General features: G+C 37.8%; 1 long non-coding RNA gene across 1 annotated transcript in view; it reads left to right on the plus strand.

Annotated features, from left to right (window-relative positions):
• Positions 1-908: 908 nt before the first annotated feature.
• Positions 909-13237, plus strand: part of LOC148148328 (uncharacterized) — a 120368-nt gene continuing 108039 nt past the window's right edge. Inside the window, exons 1-2 of the long non-coding RNA XR_015759040.1 lie at positions 909-1029; positions 9900-10028. This is a non-coding gene — a long non-coding RNA (uncharacterized LOC148148328). The remainder of the gene's footprint in view (positions 1030-9899; positions 10029-13237) is intronic.

Consider the following 13237-nt stretch of genomic DNA (forward strand, 5'->3'; position numbering starts at 1 on the left):
CTTGATTCTTGATACAGAAATTCCTCATCAAGAATAGAAAATGAGGAAAACAGAATCTCTCTGTCTTCAGAAGAATTGCTCTGCCACTCAAATAACTGGGATTAAAATTTTAATTGAAATAACTTGCGTAAAGCTTTCACTATAGCAGTCACTTAAGAATGCATATTTCATAATAGCATGTACCATGTTATATGTAAGAGGCCAGGTGTCAAAATCACATCGGTTTATGGCAATTATAGTGCAATAACTGTTAAAGAAAAGCAGTAAACTGTGGTCATTCTCAAAGTAGGTAGAGAGTTGGCATGCAGCATTGTGCTTCGATCTGGTAACTATCAGGAATAGGATGTCATTATTATACTCTATTTCCACAGAATATGTTGTCGGAATCACTTTAGGACATTTGAAGTGATGCTTATGTCTCCAAATGGAACAACTACAGTGATAATAACACTATCCACACAAGTCTCTTATAAAATAAAACTCTACAAATATTTCGTTACAAACTGTTGTTTTGGATTTGTAAGCTAGAGGGCAGTAAAATATTACAGTAAGCTGCACTCTTCATTTGTTTTAACTTCCAAAGTTAAATCAATTTTTTTAATGTTTGGAACAGTCTAATATGATATTTTGCATAACAAAAAAAACCTTAGACTAGGTACAGTATTCCCTTCTAACAAGTTGCCTGTTAATTCAAAGGCATTTAATGGGCTGAATTTTAATCTAGTTCGAAGCAAGTTTCAGTGCACAAGTGGTCAACATAGCATATTTTTTAGGAAGAAATCTGATCTTCACTGCATTCCTGAAACCATGCCATTTTCTTCAGGCATTTTGTAAATCAGGATTGCTTAGTCTGCTGATGCCCGCCCACCCACCCTGCTGAGGTCAGGTCCCCCATTCTAAATGGGGGATGAAAATTGATTTCCTCCCACACACCATTTTCGTCTGGCAGTGAGAGGTTTTGGAAGTCCATAATATATGCCTGGTTTGAGAAATTGTTGGAAAATGGAAAAAGAGGAGGTGATCTGAAAGGTAAGTACGAAGTGTTTTCACACCTTCAAATGGCACATTTCAGTATTCTGTTGTAAAGTCTGAGCGATTTATCATGTGGATCTGTCCTAAAGGTAAGTTGACCTTTACATTGGCTGGCCTTATGTACTGGTTCACCTGCATCACAGTGCTTTTCCAGTAGAAAAAGCACCATACTATAGAATTATGTGGAATCTTATAGAGGCCTAAATTATAAGGGCTATGATGGGAAATATGGTGGAGAAAATATCACACAAGACGTCGAGCAAGATCTTGATGCTGGGAACAACATATTACATCTTTTAAGCAAGTTCTGGGTATCAAGATGAGATGCTTGATTGGGAATGATGAATTGCCAATTAACCGTAAGACCATTAGACATAGGAGCTGAATTAGGCCACTCAGCCCATTTTAGTCTTATGTTTCTCAACTTCATTTCCCTGCCTTTTCTCCATAACCCTGATTCCTTACCAATGAAGAACCTATCTGTCCCTAACTTAAATACACAATAACTTCCGAACTTCGATTCTCAGAAGTACAGCTCAAGCATGACTTTAAATACACTCTTGCTATATCGTTCGCTCAGAGAGAAATATTTTGGTCTACAACTATTTTTCAGTTCTTAGCAAATGCACATTCTATCTCTGCCTGATCCTGTAATGAACTGCAGAGCACTTGCTTCTAAGAGGAAACATAAAACACACAGAATGCAAACAAATGTCCCAAAACCTCAGTCAATGTTCATGGCAATCTGGCATGTTCAAGGATGCTCCAAATTAAAAGGTAAAATAATCATTTTTTTTGCCTCAATAACAACCCTTTGATCCAGTGACCCATACAACTAATTTATATCTCTGTGGGGTTTACATTGGTCTTTCCTAGAATTGTGACTCCCAGAATGAAATCCTTGGTTTACCAACTGGTTTGAGCCTGTTTTTTAAATCTATAAATTATATACTGAAAATAGACTTCAGCAAGAGATCCAGAACATACATTGTATTCCTACTTCAGCTGTGACTGTATAGGATGAATGCATGTTACTTTTTAATGACCCCAGATGTATTTATTGGTCTATCAAACAAATGTTTCCATTTATCTTACAACTAACACTTTAATCTCCAGCCTAAGCGTTATATTCCAAAAAAAAGTATCTCTAATATACATGAATTATGGCACCTCATATTTGTAACAATGGCACAATTTGATTCCCTGCTGCAAGATTTACAAGCCTTTTAAACTCACTTTTGAATTATACATCAATCAAAATGAGCCGCTAGTTTAAATTGTTACATGATAAATAACATAAAAAGATTTTTTATTTATTTATTCGTTCAATACTTTGAGCCAATGACTAGAAAGCATCGAATTCATGAGAGTTGTTTTCAGAGTCAAATTCCTTGTACAGCTAAATGCATAACTTAGAGTCAAAGAGTCATAGAGGTGTACAGCACGGAAACAGACCCTTCATGTCCAAACCGTCCATGCCGACCAGATACCTCAACCCAATCTAGTCCCACCTGCCAGTACCCGGTCCATCTCCCTCCAAACCCTTCCTATTCATATACCTGTCCAAATGCCTCTTAAATGTTGCAATTGTACCAGCCTCCACCACTTCCTCTGGCAGCTCATTTCATACTCATACCACCCTCTGTGTGAAAAAGTTGCCCCTTAGGTCTCTTTTATATCTTTCCCCTCTCACCCTAAACCTATCCTCTCTAGTTCTGGACTCTCCAACCTCAGGGAAAAGACTTTGTCTATTTATCCTATCCATGCCCCTCATAATTTTATAAACCTGTATATATGTCACCCCTCAGCCTCTGACGCTCCAGGGAAAACAGCCCCAGCCTGTTCAGCCTCTCTCTATAGCTTCTTCACACAATCTTCCTCCTTGCAACAGTTATTTAAACACCCCCATGTCACTTTACGCCAGTGTTTTTTTAATCATATTGCTGGCACCCTGTGCCTTCTTGCATGAATGTGAGAAAAAGAACGACTCCTATTTTAAGTTTTTAAATCATGATGATTAGATTTAGGTTTTGCTTTATTCTGTTCGAAAAGGAACTTGTAAATATAGGCAAATTTGTTCAATCAATCAATTCAGAGTCAAGAGTCAGAGAGATGTACAGCATGGAAACAGACCCTTCGGTCCAACTTGCCCATGCTGATCAGATATCCGAGATAAATCTAGTCTCATTTGCCAGCATTTGACCCACATCTCTCTGAACCCTTCCTTCTCATGTACCCATTTTTTAAATGTTGTAATTGTACCAGCCTCTACCACATCTTCTGGAAGCTCATTCCAAATCCTCACCACCCTCTGTGCGAAAAATTAACCCTTCAGTCCATTTTAAATCTTTCCCCTCTCATCTTAAACCTTTGCTCTCTAGTTTTGGACTCTCCCACCCTGTGGAAAAGACCTTGACTATTTACCCTGTCTATGTCCCTCATGATTTTATAAACCTCTATAAGGTTATCCCTTTTGAAGAAGGAGATTGAAATCTTGTTGAAACATACACGATTCATAGAGAACTTGGTAGTGTAAATACGAAAAAGTTAATTCCCTTGTGGGAGAGTTGTGGATAAAAGGGCATAATCTCAGAATAAGGGGTCATCCATTTAAGACAGAGATGAGGAAGAATTTGTTTTTTCAGATGCTAGTGAATCTGTGGTTTCCTTTATGGCAGAGGGCTGTTCATGCTGAGTCATTGAGTATAATTAAGGGGGAGATAGACAGATTTTTAATCAGTAAACTAATTGAGAGTTAAGGGGAAAAAGGCAGAAATATGGAGTTGAGGAGTATCAGATCAGCTTTGATCTCACTGAATGGGTTGAATAATATGCTTCTGCTCCTCCATCTTATGGTCTTATAATTGTAGAAACAGTCTTTCCTAACATTTATAGTCCGATGTACTAATTTATGGCTGGGTACTCTTTTTGACTGTGATTTCCACCAAAATTTCCAGCATGGTAATAAAGTATCTTTCTGATAGATCAGAAAGTATGATAAATCTGAGAAAGCAAAAAAGAAACATGATTGATATCATGGAATCCTTACAGTGTGGAAACAGGCCATTCAGCCCAACAAGTCCACACCTACCTGCCGAAGAGTATCCCACCCAGACACATTCCCCTACCCTAATACTTTACATTTCCCCTGACTAATGCACCTAACTTACACATCCCTGAACACAATGGCCAATTTAGCATGGTCAATTCATCTAACCTGCACATCTTTGGTCTATGGAAGGTATCTGGAGCACCCAGAGGAAACCCACACAAACATGGGAAAAAATATGCAAACTCAAGTTGCTAAATCTACAAATTGTTTTTAATTATTCTCTTTATGCAATTAATTTATTGGTTAGTTTAGTTGTCCTTATCAAACAAAAATATTCTTTCTTTGTCTAAATAAAAACCTTCATTGTGTATAGGCTTGATTGTTGTAGTGGAGAAAGTGTGTTAATTCAGCAGTATAGCCTACAGAAGGCATCTAGCTGCCTGACAATTCTGGTAAGAACCTCAAATCTTAGATGTTGAACTTATTGCCCATTTCACAACCCTGGGAACCTTTTAATCCTGTTGTTTGCTTGGGTGGTTTGAGATGTCCACATGCATCTTATGAGAATCTGATACACACATGTATATTTGGAAACTATCATTAGGATACTGATGTAAAGTACCAGAGGTTAATGCTGGCTAGACAGAGTCCAGGTATATAATTTTTTCATCATTTTAATTTATACTGATTCTCCACCAACTCGAACACAGATTGTGTGTTCCTCAGTCAAGCACTCACCCAATTATCCCTTCATTAACATATAATCATCATGTGTTCCCTAATTCCATAAAGTTTCAGGCACCCCTGCCAGACTCTACTAGATCATAACAGCAATTGCAATTTTAACAGCCTACTGAGTGAAGAATTCGACATGATGATTTTGTTCTGTAAAAAGCTACAAGACACCCAATGAAGAACCTATCAAGCAAGTTCAAATCTTATCATTGCGGATCCAAATGAGGCAGGCATTCCTCCCTGCAATATACAAAAAAAGGTTTAAATTACCCTTTTCCCATGCATATTGTGTATTGCACTGAACAACACTGACAAATGCACAACAGTAGCCAGATATTGAACTAACATCATTAGCATCTCCCCAACAGAGATCACAGCAGAGAAGACAATATAATAAAATGCTTGGTTAATACAATATTCTGCAATTCATCTAATTTAAAACCAAAATATATACATTAGGATGTAAGATTGCATCATGCATATAATTTTCCAGAATGCAATATGATTAAACAGACATCATAAATTTCTGACCATTTAATAGTTTGTCAATTACAATGGGAATGTATATGACTGAAGTCACTGAGCAATTTACAAGTAAACAAAATTGTTTCTCTTTAACATCATATGTTTTCCAAAAATATCATTTGACAGAAAAACCATGAAAAGAACATATTATTTATTTTTCTTTTCTACATGCTTTTAATGAAGCTGTCATTTTCACTTTCGGTCTGAGCATACCCCTCCACTTCCATTTGCTTGACTCGGCTCCTTTTACTGGGGAGGGGATAGCCTGGTGCTCTTGTTGCTAGACTATTAGTTCGGAAACTCAATTAATAGTCTGGGGATTTGGTTTCAAACCCTGCTATGACAGATGGTGGAATTTGAACTCAATAAAGAATTTCGAATTAAGCGTCTGAAGATGATCATGAAATGATTGTTGGAAAAACTCATCTGGTTCACTAATGTGCTTTAGGAAGGAACTCTACCATCCCTATCTGGTCTGGCCTATATGTAACTTCAGGCTCACAGCAATGTGGTTGATTTTTAACTACCCTCTTGTATAATAGATACTGTCCTGCCCAAAGATACCCATATCCCACAAGTGGACAAAAACCTCTGACTATGTCAAACTTTGACTTTGATTACCAATTCCACACCAATTAATTGAGTTGGCTTAATCAAAAGGACCTCACCTTCTTTATTCTACTGATGGATTCTGTAATACTGCCAAACTTTCATTTTCTTATTTACTTCCACTTTCTTTGTGGAGGAATTTGTACAATAGGAGGTTATTCATATGCTCCTTTTATCGTTTTTTTACTTTCAAGCAATTAGTATCTTTACAACTCCAAATGTATTCTTCTCCCCATCATCTTTCACTTTCTGAGCAGCACTGAACTCTCATTGTCTTCATTCTCATTCTGACTTCATTTTCACTGAAGTTTCATGCATGCATATCATGGGTGACCTTCATTCTGTCTTGTCTTATTCTTACCTTGCTATTGATGTCAGGCTTCATTGATTTAACTTGTCCTTTGAGTGTGGTTAAGCACTAACCTGCAAGATGAGCAACCTTTTGCAGACTGTGGGATTACTTTGTCAGAGAGAGAAAAATTATCCAGCTTGTATTGAAGGAAAACATGCAAATTACTGCTTGGCATGTCACCGAGCAAGAATTTCTGCAAAACCCTCTTCACAATCCACACACTTCTTTTTGCAGCATCATTCAATACTGCCTAATATGGTGATATTGGAGTGTGTGTTGATTCCATTTAAATACAAACTGTTATATCTGATACTTCGATATGTCTTACATATCTCAATCTGTCACTTGGGGGGAGGTGATGGCTGAGTAGTATTATCATTGGAATGTTAATCCAGTGGTAATGTTCTGGTGACCTGGGTTCAAATCCTGGTAGGCAGGTGGTTGAATTTGAATTCAATAAAATTCTGAATTTAGAAGTTTAACGATGACTGTGAATCCATTGTCAATTGTTAGGAAACATCCATCTGGTTCACTAATTTCCTTGAGGGAAGGAAACTATCACCCTTACCTGGTCTGACCTATATGTGACTCAAGATGCATAGGAATGTGATTGACTCTTAACTGCCCTCTGGGGGCAATTAGGGCAGTAAATGCTGGCCTGACCAGTGATTATGTCATCCAGTGAATGATTTTTTAAAAATCCTCTATTGGTCTACTGTACTTTCCATCCCTTATTTCTAAACCCTTCATGAAAACTTTTAACCTTTTGGATGACAGATTGATCATTTACAATGTAATTTTCACACAATTAAGATTTTGTCACCTAAATTTCTATCCTTGCTGTCAATATCATTTCTTTAAATTCTTTATTAGATATGTTATGTTCCATTAAAGAAATACAATAGTATCCTGAAAATGCAAATTGCAAGTTCATGATTATTTAAGTACAACAGTTTTGTCATTTTCTATATGCAGTTTCATCATCAATGGCTGACTTAAGAACAACATTTCACCCCACACTACAACTGTGGCAACAAAATGATTGATTCTAGCTATCATGCATGGAATAGCCGTAATAATTTTAGTTTGTTATCATCCCCAAAACTGGTGAAACTCTCAAATTCCATAAATTTGTCCCAATAGTATTACTCTCTTTAATTTGTACCTTCATCTTCTTCCTTTCTTTAGTTTCATGTTTAGTTTTGAATATTTTGTTATATCATTTGGGACAGTCTGTGGCATAATGTTTTTTGCTTCACCTGAGACATTGAATGAAAATCCATGAGACACCTTAAACGAACATCCATGAGACACCTTGAACATTTCTGTGGTTCACTCCCTCAGTGTAAACCCCAAGTACTCTTCACTTCTCAAAATTAACAATTGCCTTTTCATTAGTTAATGGTTTTCCTTTTGGATTTCCACCTCTGCCCTGTATCTAGATAGTTTCACTAATTTGTTAACATTGTGCCATCCATTTTCTGTCTCCCATTGCCCCCTTTTGTGCTACAAATGATCGCTTTCCTAGGGAATGTTTTTAATGCTTTTGACATCTGTTCTGGCAGTGTAAGTTACCATAAATTTAACTCACATCAAAACTAAAATTCTATCCATACTTCACATGTTGTCGCAGTTCAGTAACTTAAGTGGCAGCACAGATTGAGAAATTTCTAGATGAAATTCCTGTACTCTAACAAACACAATCTACTGAATTCCATTATGTTCTCTTCCACAGTACTATCCTCAGCCTTTCTAACTTGTCAAAATCTGACCAAGTCAAAGTTTATCCACAAAAGTTAGTAATTTGTCCAAACCTGCATTCATTTTTTTAAATCATTAGGCTCCAACGCTGAAAGAACTTGTTTCTTAACTGTATGGTAAGTGTTGAGGCTATATTTTGTTTTCTCTTTGGTAAAGAAATATGCCAAGTCCACACAATAACATCATTCTTCTACTGCTCAAACAACTCATTTTCAAAAAAAGCAGGAATGACTCAACCGTGCAGTGCTACCAATGTTACACACTCAAAGAAAACTACATTTAAACAGAATTCAAATCCATATTTTTAGTGAGAGCTTTATTTCTGTTAATGATATTCCCTAAACCTCATATCCCACTACTACTAGTTTCCCATACTTATATAACCAATTTACAGACAATTAATCCTTAATTAATGTATCCATCACTTGTTCCTTCATTTCATTTGGTCACGGACATTTCTTCAGGCTATAGTCAATGCTAACATTCAGAACCCAAGGGTCTGCTATTCTTTCCATTTTCGAGAATCCAATTTAAGAGCCAAAATGGAGTTAAAATCATTGAAGAAATGCTGTCTCACAAACAAGCATGACTGAAGAACTTGAAAATTTCCCTTGACATTCACTATGAACATTTTAAGTGGTTCCAGCAGAAAATACAGGAGAAATGCAGCAAACCTGGCAGCATCTGTGGAAAGAGGAACAGAGTAAACATTTTGAATCAAGTACGAGTCTTTTCAGAACAGATTTCCAGCATCTAGCTGCATTTTCCCTTTGTTATGATGTGTGTTGGGTATGATGTGATTTTGAAATGCTCAATTGAGGTCACATCATATGTGTTCTGATTACATACGCTGTCACACAATCATGCTGGTCATGGAATTATAGTAATAAGGAGGAAACAGTTAGGAAATGCAACTCACAGTTGTGCTGAACTTGTTTCTTGGTTTCTTGTACAACATCAGACTTTCTAGACCCCCACACCTGCATCCACATGTCAACAAATCTTCTATATTACAAGGGTCATTTGATTGTGTGCTGCATTTCGAATTCTGGCTGCTTCACGAGACCAGTAGATGGCAGACTTTATCTGTCAAAGGTGGTATCAGCCAGTCACACAGGCCTTTTTCACCATCATCGAGAACAGGAAACCAGTTTGTGTTCCAGGAAATTAACCAAAACTGTTAAATACATTCCTGATTCCTTATTCAGGCCCGGAAACTCTGAAAAATTAAAGAAAGAAGTTGTTTGTCGTTCAGTCTGAAAAGCGTCTTCTGAGTTCTTAATCATATTGGACTTGAAACATTGACTCTGCCAGATCTGCCGAGTTTCTCCAGCATTTCATTTGTTTTCCAGATTTCCAGCATCTGCCAAATATGCTTTGACCATATTTATCCTAAAAGTTTGTAGAGCTGTATATTTGATTGTTTGTTCTGTTGGCAATTCTATGTTTGTCTCCATATATAGACAAAATAATGTTCAAGATACAAAAGAGATACTGCCATGTATTGTGTATAGGCCTTAGGACCTTGTGGTAATGTTATGGGATCTGCACATTGCTACCAGAAATGGCACTATGTGAGAACAGTTTGAACATTCTGGAAGAATACACTAGACCAAACTATACTTGACTAGAACTTTAGAGAGTCTTAAGAGGACATCCATGTGAAAATATGATGAAGAAAGATTAGTTGTTACCTAATGTAACTATATGATCAGAGCATGAACTATCTATGATTAACACATAGGGAAGTATTTAGCATTAATGTACAATAAACTGCACTATTTTGAAATCTCAGCTTGAAAGCAGCCTTACCTTTGTCTTCTCTTTGACCAGTCATTCTTGAATCCAAACCCATCATGTGACATTAACCCACATGACAAAAGATGGTGAAAGCAATTGTATTTGCTGCCGAGAAAATTGTGAGCAGTAAAGATCAAGAAATACACCTGAGATCATCTGAAGGTGAGAAGAATTTTTTTAAAAATTATAAATACAGCTTTAAGACTAGTTAGCAGTCAGGAAAACCATAGAACTGAATGACAGCTGTGAAGGAAGCATCTGAAAACTCTCCAGAGAAACCACCAAAACACTCAAGTCTCAGAAAGCCTTTTGCAATTGTACAGCTTTTTAGAAATAGGGGAGACAAGATTTTAGACAAAACAGTGAGAGAGTTTAAACCCCACTACCAGCTAAGGGAAAATAATCTGAATCAAGTACATATGGAAAGAAGCTGATTATCAGACATTCAAGGCAAATTTGATCCATTAAGGAAGGGACAAAAAGTTTTCACTTTCACTCAAAACTAGGCTGAGGTGCACACTTAAGCATTTTGACAAAGAGTTAACAAATTTCAGAACTAGTTACTCCAAGGTAAAGTTAACAGTAAGTTGCAATAACTCTTCCCCAGTACAGGCTTGAAGAAAATTGATTGACAAAAAGGAAAGAAACAAAAAAAAATATCAATGGAAATCGAAGTTTCGGAGCCCAAACAATAAAGTGAGTGAAACCTTTATTATTTCCGTGGTTCAAATGACTAGTTTTATTTGGCAACTTATAAGGTTTGTCAAATTATTCATTAAGGTATAAACAAAAAGGATAAAGAAAACAAGCACAAATCTGATCATGAATTCAATGCAAAAATACCTCAGACACAGAAAAGAATCAGTGTGAATGCTATCAGAGTAGATTTTTTTTTTAAGTATTTGTATTAAGAAAAAGACTTTGAATTTTTTTACAAAATTAGAAACGTTACTACAATAAAGCATAACAACCCTATAATATAACAACAATAACAATAAACAATCTACTACTCTACTCCACAAACAATTTAGAAGAAAAAGAATAAAGAGAAGAAAAACCAACGCAAACTACAATTCAATAAAGGACTAAATCAAAAAGAAAACCTAAATTTTCTTTTTTTGAATCAAGGCAAATTAAATTAAATTAAGTTACAACACTCAGCACAATCCTACCAAAGTTCCCCATCACTGGGAGCATCAGTTGGTATACCTGTATTTGTTTGGAAGTTTTCCTCTCAGGGGCCCCCCGCCCATCAGGTGTAGCCATCATGGTTACATAAAGGCCTTGACCAATATAGCCAACAAGTCTGCATCCATATAGTTCAAAAAGGGCCACCACATCCTATAAAAGGGTTCCATTTTCTGGTGCACCATACTCGTGAGGAAGTCTGGGGGATGTGCTCCATAACTAACCTACGTCACCCCGAGAGTCCTGGGGGATTTTACGACACCCAGTTCATCAGGATGTTCTTCCTCACACAAAATGAAACAGTATTAAACAGTTTCTTCCCATGCGTGTCCAAAGAGGCGAGATTTGGCAAACCCAAGCGGAGAGACACTGGATCTACCTTGATCTCGGTTCCCAAGACCCCTTCCAAAACACTCGTGAGAGCGCCCCAATACCTATGAAGCTTGTGGCATGACCACAAACAATGAGTAGGAGTACCAATATCCATTATACGTTTAGGACACACTGGGGATGCTCCTGTCTTAAATTTTGAAAGCCGCTCTGGTGCTAAATAAGCCCTGTAGAGTACCTTCAGTTGCATAGCCTGCATCCTATTGCAAATCAAAATCTTCCTTATGTTCTCCCAAAAATCCTCCCACACCTCTGAATAAATCTCCACCCCCAATTCCTGAGTCCAGATTCCACACAGCCACTCACTCAATGTCCTTTGCAACACTACCTCCTAATAAATGATGGAAGGTGCTGACCGAGAGAGTACCCATGGACCGAAGTACTCTCCTCTCCACATTCGACTTATAGAGACTAACCATTAATGTACTCTTTTACTGTATAATGTCCCTGAGCTGAAAATAACGAAAGAGGTCCCTCTTAGTTCGTTCATATTTCTGGCTCAATTGCTTGAAAGACATCATGACCTCCCCGTCAAATAGATCTCCCAAACAGGAGACTCCTCTAGACTCCCAGAGCCTAAATCCAGAATCCATCAATCCCGGCTGGAATCCTACCAATCCTACTATGGGAGTAAAAAGGGAAGTTTTTTGTAAATTGCCCTCACCCTGTCGCATCCTTCTCCATGCTTTACCCATGTTAAGGACAATCGGGTTTCTGCAATGGTCTGTAACAGTCCTCATCGTGTCCATAAAACAACAAATTAATAAGGGAGCATTTTGCCTGGGAGGCCTTGATGTCCAGCCAAATTGACCATGGGTCCTGGCAAGCCCAATCAGCCATATAGGATAGCAGGGAACTTAATTGATATTTCTTAAAATCTGGGAAATCCACACCTCCCATCCCTTGCAGAACCTGCATTTTGGCAAGCTTAATAAGAGGTCACCCATGATGTTAGATAAAAGAGTCGTGCCAATTGTTAAGCCTCCGTAGCGCTTGCTTTGGCAGCATCAAAGGGAGCGTTCACATGTGATATAATAAATGAGGAAGAACATTCATTTTGACCAGAGCTATTCTACCCAACCAGGATATCGAGAGATCCTCCCAGTGCTGAAGGCCCTGTCTGATCTTCTCTAGCAACTGCTCAAAGTTAGCTGGAGTGATAAAAATGCCTAAATACAGGAAACTTTCCTGTGACCATCTGAAAGGGAATAGGATTCCCTCCGACTTCAAAAAATTGATTTTATACCCCGAGAAAGAGCCATATAGATTAACCACATTGTATTAAAACAGGACACAGATATCATTGGGTCAGTTAGAAAGAGAAGAATGTCATCTGCATAAAGGGTGATTTTATACCTTCCCCGGGCAGTTATATTGGGGTTCCTTCGGATGGCCTCTGCCAACAGCTCAAATCATCAATGTAAATAGCAACGGTGAAAGGGCCACCCTTGTCGACTGCCTCTACCAATACTATAATTGTCAGACTGTATACCATTAGTGAGAACCGCTGCTTTAGGGTCACTATGTAGCACTGTCACCCACCTGGCAAAGACCTCTCCAAGACCAAACCGTTCCAGGACAAAAAAGAGGTACGGCCACTCCACCCGGTCAAATGCTTTCTCTGCATCCAGGTAGACTACCAAGCCCAGAATGGACCCTTGCTGACATACCTGAACCATATTTGGTACTCCAAACATTAATAGAAGATCTGCGGCCCCAAATAAAATCTGTCTGGTCCTCCTTTATGATGAAGAGCAAAACCTTCTCCAACCTCAACACCAGCCTTTTAGACA

The sequence above is a fragment of the Chiloscyllium plagiosum genome, unplaced genomic scaffold (genome assembly GCF_037043375.1).
Source record: "Chiloscyllium plagiosum isolate Xiang-an unplaced genomic scaffold, Cpla_swu_hap1 HiC_scaffold_13, whole genome shotgun sequence".
In the NCBI taxonomy this organism is placed as follows: Eukaryota; Metazoa; Chordata; class Chondrichthyes; order Orectolobiformes; family Hemiscylliidae; genus Chiloscyllium; species Chiloscyllium plagiosum.